Source organism: Drosophila bipectinata, chromosome 3L, assembly GCF_030179905.1.
Source record: "Drosophila bipectinata strain 14024-0381.07 chromosome 3L, DbipHiC1v2, whole genome shotgun sequence".
Lineage (NCBI taxonomy): Eukaryota > Metazoa > Arthropoda > Insecta > Diptera > Drosophilidae > Drosophila > Drosophila bipectinata.
In genome coordinates this window covers 21,060,970-21,069,864 of record NC_091738.1, presented here as the reverse complement: position 1 = coordinate 21,069,864, position 8,895 = coordinate 21,060,970, and the positions used below count along the sequence as shown (strand labels likewise).

General features: G+C 42.3%; 1 protein-coding gene across 1 annotated transcript in view; it reads left to right on the top strand.

The window, feature by feature from the left end:
• Window positions 1-393: 393 nt before the first annotated feature.
• LOC108129145 (uncharacterized) overlaps window positions 394-8,895 on the top strand; it is a 58,785-nt gene continuing 50,283 nt past the window's right edge. Inside the window, exon 1 of the mRNA XM_017247093.3 lies at window positions 394-987. The gene's annotated coding sequence lies outside the window, so the exon portion shown is untranslated. The remainder of the gene's footprint in view (window positions 988-8,895) is intronic.

The window sequence follows — 8,895 nt, the reverse complement described above, 5'->3', positions numbered from 1 at the left end:
AGAAATACATTTAATACTATTATGGGAAGAGGTACAATTTCAAATATAGTTCCTGGGCCAAATAAAAAGTATCTACAACATAAAAACCAATAAAATACCATAGTAATTAATATTACTGACAAATAAAAATAATATTTTTTTTATTAAAAAAATAAAATTATAATCAACAAGTGCCGGTTCAACTCAATATCGGATGCTGATACGAATCCATCCTTCAACGAACGCGGCTTCAGACTCTGGAGCCAAAGCCGGGGCAGCAGTCTTCCGGCAGCGCAGTCGTCGCTCGGCTGCCTTTGGGTTAACAACGCAGAGTCGCTCGCCAGACGCAAGCAAGTCGCGTAAAAATCGCTCGCGATTTCAAACTCGTTTCTCGAACAGGACAACGAATTTCCGCGGTCGTCTGCATTAAGAAGTGAACTGCAATTTTTTAGTCCATCGGGAATACTTTTTATTCTATAAAACAAAATTGTTAGAGTGTGTGCAAATAATAAGAATGTATACCAATATCGTGCTCTAAAGTGCCTGCATTTACCGGATTTAATATATAGGATATCATAGATTTGAAATATTTATTTTAAAACCCATTTAATATTCTATACATCGAGTGCCAAAGAGAAATGTTGTGTGCGGTGTGTGAACAGCAACAGCAACAAATAGAGTAAATAAATATTAAATAGGAGTAGATTAAATATTAAAATCCATCTGCCAGTAATTGTCGTTGAATGAAATATTCACAGCAAGTGCAAGCTGCAGATTGCAGATGAAAATTAAAAAATTGTAAAATTGAAAATCACAGAAGCGGATGAAAAAGTTGTGGCGATAGTTCGCATTTGTTTCGGGACCGCAGTTCTCCCATAATTTTCCGGCTTTTCGCAGTGACGCCTGCGCAGCTGACTGAAAAATTCTAATTGGATACTTTTCTGGCGGACGGACACAGGAAGCGGAAGTTGGCTGCCACCATTTGCAATAGACTAACTAGCGAGAAAGGTAGGTGCCGGCGTATAATTAGCCCCTCTAGCAGGAAAGCGCTTTGTCGCATAACTTTTTTGCCAAAAATATTGAGAATAACAAAGTTTAAATAAAAGCAGTTTGAGGACAAAATTCACACGGCTGTGACACTGACCGACAGCGAAAGAGAAACTCAGACATGCGTTGGCCATAAACTTCCAAACATGCCAAAATAATGTCAGTCACTCGCTTTGAAATTGTTTGCCGTTTGGCTTTCCTTTGTTTTGTTTGCATCTCGTGTATCTTGTATCATGTAGCTGGAGCTGGAGCTGGCGTTTATAGCCAGCTTTTTATAGTATGATTAAATTTGACAGTTGACAGCGTTTTGGCCTTATCTGAGTGGCTCAAATCGCTCCACTTCCTCCGCGCTCGCTGTTTTGTGTGTTAAATGTTAATTGTTGACAATTTTGTATAAATTGACAATTCAACTGGCGTTTTACATGGTTCGTAACTAGCGTATTGGCATTGGACCAGCGATGAGTGTGTGATGTTGGCTTAATGTATTATTAACTAGGCCGAAATGAGGATGACTGCGCACACATTAGGCCGCTTTACAAGGGCGTGATTTAATGGCCCAGTTGTTTATTTTCTTTGGCCTTTTTTTTATCGCAGCCACCGACATTTGCTCTGTAATGTTGTAATATAACGAGCGGAAATCTTCGCGGGTGATTTACATTGACGTTAGTTGCTCTATTTGTGGTCGAAACAAAAGCCACTTGGCAATGAAAAATCAGATCTTGTGGGTCAATACTTTAATGGCTGAAAAAGAATACCTAGTTCTTATATTAAAAACATTAAGAGATCAGTTTCAATCTGTTAGGCAATACTATTGGGTAATCTCATAAACAATTGCATTTATCAACCGCTATTTATTCTTCTAGAATTCTTACATACTCTTATAGAATTTTTTCTACATTTTATCTACAGATATTCAGATTCCAATATCTCGAAATGCACAGGTTTTCAAATCTGTAATAAATTGCAAGCCAACAGAGAATGCCTCAGAATGTCTATCTCAACTATTCCCATAATTGTTTATCTGGCATGTCGAGAATATTTAGTTCTGAAAGCCCTTAGCTCAGACGTGCTAAAACTAGCTCCCAAGTGACAAACTTTTTCTTTGCCAAACTTTGCTTTCCGCACACAAAAATCTAGCCAAATAACACTTTAGTTTCGTGGTTTTCGCCACTTTCGAGTGTCCGAGTCATGCAATGTTTGTTGCTTGCTGCAACAGGCATAAACATAATAAAGAAAGCAAGACCACAAGCTGGCCAAAACAAGCACAAGAAAAATCAGCACAAGGTCGAGATGAGGCACACCTCTCAGAGACCAGCTGCCCTTACCATAGTTCTTAACTTTTGACTCAGCGCCCTAAGCTCACGAACATTTTCCGACCGCCGAGTACGTGGCGACTTCCGTGCGACAAATTTTTAGATTTTCAAAACATATTTGCAACACGTACCCGGCCGATTTTGGCCCGGTTCTGGCCAATCTGAAGCCCGAATTTGAATAAGCATCTCGCTGATGTCTTTGTCGGCCTGTGTTTTAATTTATGGCATGAACCCCTCGGCCATTATAATTCGCACTGTTTCGGGCCGTGGCATAAACAAATGTGGCTTTCATGTTTCGTTCATTCTCCGGCCGGTTGTTCTAATGTTTATTCAAATCGCCGGCCGATTGTCTTGGCCGACTGCTTGAACCCTGCGAGTCTGGCTCAGTGTCTGTGTCTGGAAGTCTAGACAGCGGAAGGAAGCCCAAGATGGAGAACTGCACTTGAACTTGAGACCCTCGTCTGCCAGCATTTTCCCCCTGCAGAGAGATCCCAGATTCTGTGTGGGTTCTGTTAGCAACCCTTCTATTTTTTTGCATACCAACCACACTTATTCCCTCGCATGTGTGTAGGTCCTAAAAAAAATTTCAAAACAAAAACATGCCACACAGCCCATGAATGAAATAAGCCTGGACGAGGGTGATATCGTTGACTCTGGCGCGAGGGGGACACTCCCCCTAGAGCAGGCGACACCAGACCAGGCCAGACAGCCATCATCCCAGGCCCAGACACCTTTGTTTGCCCAGATCTTGATGTCTGCCCGCCGCCCAGGCCCAGCTCCGTCGTCAACTATTGTCAAGGCTTTAATTAGAGATTTCCATGGCGATTCCTGTATTATCTAGCAGCCATTATGATGATAGATTCAGCTGAGTTTGCTCATTTATATTATAATTCATATATAAGCACGGCAGACAGAGGCTGTCGGGGAATTGAACTTTGCCACTTAATTGAAACTTTTCCCTCTCCCGCCCAAGCCACACAATTCACACAGCCCACCCGGCGTATGCGTAATATAATTTGCCCAAAAGTTATGCCAAGCAGTTAGTCTCGAGCTTCTCTTGGGTTAATTACACGTGCTTCTTGGGAACTATTACTTAAGACTAGGGCCAAAAGCAGGAAACTTTCTTAAATTGAATCAAGATATTTGCTCAATTGGATTTTGGGTTAATTTGAAGAATCCATTTCGGCATATCCCCCTGCCTGACTGGCTAATTAGAAAGAGTGTGAGTTTTACTATTCAAGATTTGAATTTATAATATAGACTATAAAACTTGGTTAAGATAAGACTTGGAATATGCATCTGAATTTGGCCATCATTGCCAATTATGTGTTATCGAAATAATCAAGCCAAATTAAGATATCAAAAATCTAAATTTTATGTTCTTTTGGAGCTCCTTTAATGAGCGGCATAGTTAGATACAATTTATGGAGTCTATCTAATGCAAATTTCTCCTATCTATAGTTTGGTATAGAACTGAAATCTGAAGGTGCTGGCATCTCATTCTTTTCTATATCCCCAAGATACTTATGAAAGACTACGCCGACGCCAAGAACGACTTTGATATGGGCTGGTGATGAGCTCTAATTTCGAAATTATACAAGATTGGCTGTGAGACGAGCTGGCCACTGGAGCTGGAGGGATCTTAAGAGGCTGTCAGCTCGGAGCCCAGTTTCGGCCTTTTTTCAGCTTCAGCTTTCTGCTGGCCACATAACAAGTTAATTTTGATGTAAATTTCTGTTTTGGTGCCCGAACGAGCGAATGGCAAAACCGAGGCAACAAAACGAAAAAAGATCGAACCGGTTAGCATAATCACTTAATTTTCTGATTGTATATCTGTATCTGTTGTATCGGAGTATCTGTGCGCTGTGTGTATCCCAAACTGAACCATCGTTTTCGGCTCGTAATCGCCTTTTGAAATTCTATCTCCGCTCTACGGAGGCTGGGCTTTGTGTGGCGGCCGGCTGGCTGAAAAGAAGTGTCAATATTATTAAGTGATGATGTCCCCATCTGAGGCTCAATCTTTGATAAACGAGCCGATGCTGTAAATAAAACTACAAACAAACAAAAAATCAGGAAAAAAGACCTACAAAAGATAAATAAACAGAGCCCGGCTAAGCTCTAACTCATCCGATTTGATAAATTGTATCTATATTTATGTGAGCCGCTACCAGCAAATAATTTACAATGTTTGAGCTGGAAAACTAAACCCCGGCCCCGGCAAGGGCAAAAAGTGTGTAGAATACAAATATGCACGGAAAAAAAACAAGTGGCAGAGGCAGAAACAAACAAAAAACAAGCGCAACACAGAGCCACAAAAAAGTCACTCCAGATGGGGGAAAAAATGGAAACAAATGCTGAATTATTAGCACACGAATCGCCAGCAGGCAAGGGGCAGGGGGCAGTTTGGCAACTGGTGGGTGGGTGGTGCAGCCAGTAGTGGGCTTTGTTTATGTTTTTCTTTTATTCTATTTTCATTTTCGGTTTCGTTGATGCTGCTTATTCATGGCTCTGGCCGCAGAAGTCGCAACAAAAACAAGAGCAAATTGCCAAGAAAAAACTTGCAGAATAGCAACACGTGAAAACCGCAACAAAAACCTGGCACTGCAAAAAATATATATGTTTTTATTAGGGGCTCTGGGGGGGTAGAAGTAAAGAAGAAAAAACTGCAGAAAAAGCAGCCACCACACAAACGCCACTCGAATATGACGAAAATAAAAACTAAAACACATAAACCCGCCTGCATTTGGATCCACATGAATGGGACAGGGCAGATGGGGGGTGGATGGAAAAGTTCCGGCAGATTACACCAGATTACCCACAGATTGAGATACTCGAGATCGAGATCCTTGAGATACGCGTCTCGAAAGCCGGGAACTCGTCGAGCAGCCCTCGTCGATGCAATTGCCCTCGCGACGTCTGTGTTTGTTTTGTTATCAGTGTGTGTGGTGTGTGTGGTTGTGGCTGTGTGTGGGTAACCATGCATTTATGACGATTTTAAGCTTGCAGGCATCATCAGAAATGCAACGCCCGGGGAAGGGTAAGGGGCCAGGGCCGAGGCAACCCAAGCAGGCTAAACAAGCGAGCGTTAAAACCAAACTAACTATAAATAAAACCAAAAGCCAACAATAGCAAAAAAATCAGCAGAAACCGAGATGAACCTATCCGCAAAAAAAGGGGGGAGGTTGTTATGAAAAACACACATCGGAGAACTACACTTAAAATAAATTGTATTTTTTATTTAATATCTGAGGGTTATATACCTAAAATATCCATACTTTTAGATGAAAAAAGGACATAGAATGTATTTAATTTCAAATTAATGGAAAACTCGGAAAAGCATGCTATTAGAATTCTATTTCAATGGCTCTTAAGTCTTAAATATAAAAAACTTCTTAAATTAACTATGTTGTACAGGTCCTTAAACCTCTTTGTAATAGTAAACGTTTTTAATAGAATACTTGTCTAATTTTATCAATTTGGCTATTGGTTTGCCTAAAAATATACTACTGGAACACAAACTATAAATGTAAGCTTTTAATAATTATATATAAGACCCTTTTTAATAATTCAAAAGGAGTATAATATTTTTTTCTGTGTACGCAGCTGAGAAAGCGAACGCCGGGCGAGAGAAAACAAAGCAAAATAATAATACAAATAACTATAGATGCATAGATACGAGGATAGTTAGATGTACAAGCGGAGGATGTGCCACAGAGGTCCCTTCCTCCATTTCCCTCTCATGCCTTCCCTGCACTCCCAAATCATCATCATCGCAGTTGTTTTTGTCGCTGGGCGATCGCAAAGCCGTTGCCATAATTGTTTAGTTAGCCGAGGCGGCCAAAAGCGTCCCGCCCCAGTCTTGGCTTTAACTTTGTCTTTAGCCCACCTGAGAGCCAGGCTATCGACCAAGGTGCCACTGTGGTTAAGCTCATGCATTCTTTAGTTTGTTAATTATAGGCTTTTTTTTAAAAAGGGCTTTTACTTATTTGACCAACAATTAAAAAATGTGACCTTTAAATCCGACAATTTAATCTCAATTAATGTCTTTCCTGTTTAAACTTTCACTGACTCTTATGAATCCTGGTCCACTGTGCCTAGTCCCTGTTGCTCTTTTGTGCAATCATGTGCAGTCAATAAGCTGTGGAGCTGGTGGAGCCACCGACGCTGCTCGCAGCTTACTCCCTTTATGCATGGGCCTCGGATATGGCAGCCAAAGCCGACTGCTCAGCCACAGCCACAAGTTCTGCCTCAGCTTCAGCTTCAGCAGCAGCCCCAGCTCGAGGTTCAGTTCGTGGCTAAAACCTGATTATGACTGGCCGTAGCCCCAACTGTTTTGTTGGCTTACATGTTGTGTATTCTAACACGCTGCGGACGTCCTCATCATCGGCGTCGTCATCGTCTTGGCTGGATGGTTGGATGCCTGGATGGTAGATGGCTTGGGATCTGCTGGGCAAACAAAATGCGTCTTTAATGCAAACATGCAGTTGCAGCAGCAGCAGCAGCTTCCTTTGAAGTTGCAGGGAGGAGGATTTGGGGGAGGGGGGCGGATGAGGGCCAGAGGAAGCTGGCGAGGCCATTGCATGTGCGTACAAAACTTTAAACAGGAATTTTAACAACTTGCTTTGTACTTGGCTTGTAGCAGCGAGCGATGAACGCTCGAACAACCGCAAACAACATTCAACTTGCGGCTACAACAACTGATTTATAAAGAAAATTTCTATGCGTCGTCTTGGCTTTGGCCGAGAGCCCAAAAAGGAAGTGCATGCCGATGCAGCGATGCCGCGGCGTCGGAGGGGTCAGGTGAGATCAGGGGCAGGCCGGAGCAGGGACAGGGGTGCTTGATCGAATGCAGGTACTGCATGCCAGACAACGTGCCATCAGCCGCTAAAAAAAAGCATCGGCGATCGCAGCCAATTAGAAGATTTCATATTTATGCCAGAAAGCATTTTAATTAAAGGATTGTGGTTGGGAAAGCGCGGAAAAGTGGCAAAGTTGAAGGCCAAAAATGCTTAGCTTTCACATCCTGCAAAGTCCTCTTTTTGTATTCAAATTTAAATTTCAATGAAAACTTTTAAGCGGGGACTATAAAAATCTGTTCATTTGATGTAAACATCTTTATGGCCTCGCCATCAATCATCGCACAGATTCCATCGCTGTGCATTTCAATTAGCTAGTGCGGAGGTTAAAGTTGAAGCTCTATCGGCACATCAAAGCCGGCCTCATCAATACTAAAAAAAAAGCAGAATATAAAAAACAAACAGAATCGAAAATAATAAACAGGGAGCAGCTGGTATCGGGCATCTCCGGCAGTTCCAACTGTAGCGCCACAACAAGCTGCCTTATCGCGATAATTAACGAAAGTTTAATAGTCGCCCGCGGCGTTCCTCAGCTGCCACTTGGTATCCGCCACTATAGCATATAGTGGCAGTGGAGTCGCATATTTTCAACTTGAGACGCGCCGGGTGGTCAGCATTTTTCGGAGCGGTCCACCAGCGGCAACAGCCCGGTTATGTGGTCGCTCGGTTATGAAAAAGTTTATCTGCTGTAATTAAAAATTGCCACTCGACGCAAACATTTTAATTATGGATGCCAAAATGGCAAACGCACGCAACGCACCGAGCAACGCGATCGAAAATGAGAGTCTTGGCCCAAAAACAAGGTCAGGGCTAAAATATGTATTCAGCTTTTTTGTTCCTTTTTGGCGGCTATTAAAAGTGCATTACAAGCAGACATCGATAGATGTTGTAGCTCTGCAGTTTCGACAGCTGTTCCACATTGCGGGGCTTCTGTCAGCTCCCAAGCTGTCTGGCGCATCAACATCAAAGTCACGTCTGCTACACATTTCTCATAATTGTTGAACTCGAGTGGCTGAAGTTTCTTGGCAAAATGCGTTCCTTTGCCTTTCAGCCATCTCGCAAGCGGACTAAACTGGGAGAGGAGCAAAAAGGCTGAAAAGCATTGAGATGTTCAGCTTTCGACTTTGGCTACCGCTCAAGTGATGACACATCAAGGTGGGCCACGGGCCTCTTTATCCGCCAGATACAGAGCTGCAGTCTGAAGCTCAAGATGAAGTTGGGGCTGAAGTGCAGCTTAGCTCAGCTTTCCTTTTACTTTGTGACGAGCATGTCTGCAATGGAGTGCTCAAAGCGGGCATCATAGTGGAGGGACTAGGATTTCAAACTATCCAGAAAACTACAAAAATGGCCAGATAAATCACCAAGGCTAGGCAGTTCATGAAAACTATTCCTTGTAACTTGCAATTTACATAACATAATAAATTGTTTAAATTTAATTTTGTTAAACAATTAAACATAAAACATTGCAATTTTCTGGTGGCCTTGACATCGAGCTCGGCTAAAAGCAAACAGCTTTTAAATTGTTTGCCAAAGTATCTGCTTACATGTAACCAATGCAGACACAATCTCACGCCAGCCCGCCAACCCACCAGCCCACACATTCGTGCCCCGGCCCCTGGGCGACTGCGACAGGCATTTAGCAACAATAAACAATAAACGTAAACCAATAAATGACATCAGTTTTATTAAAAATAAATCCG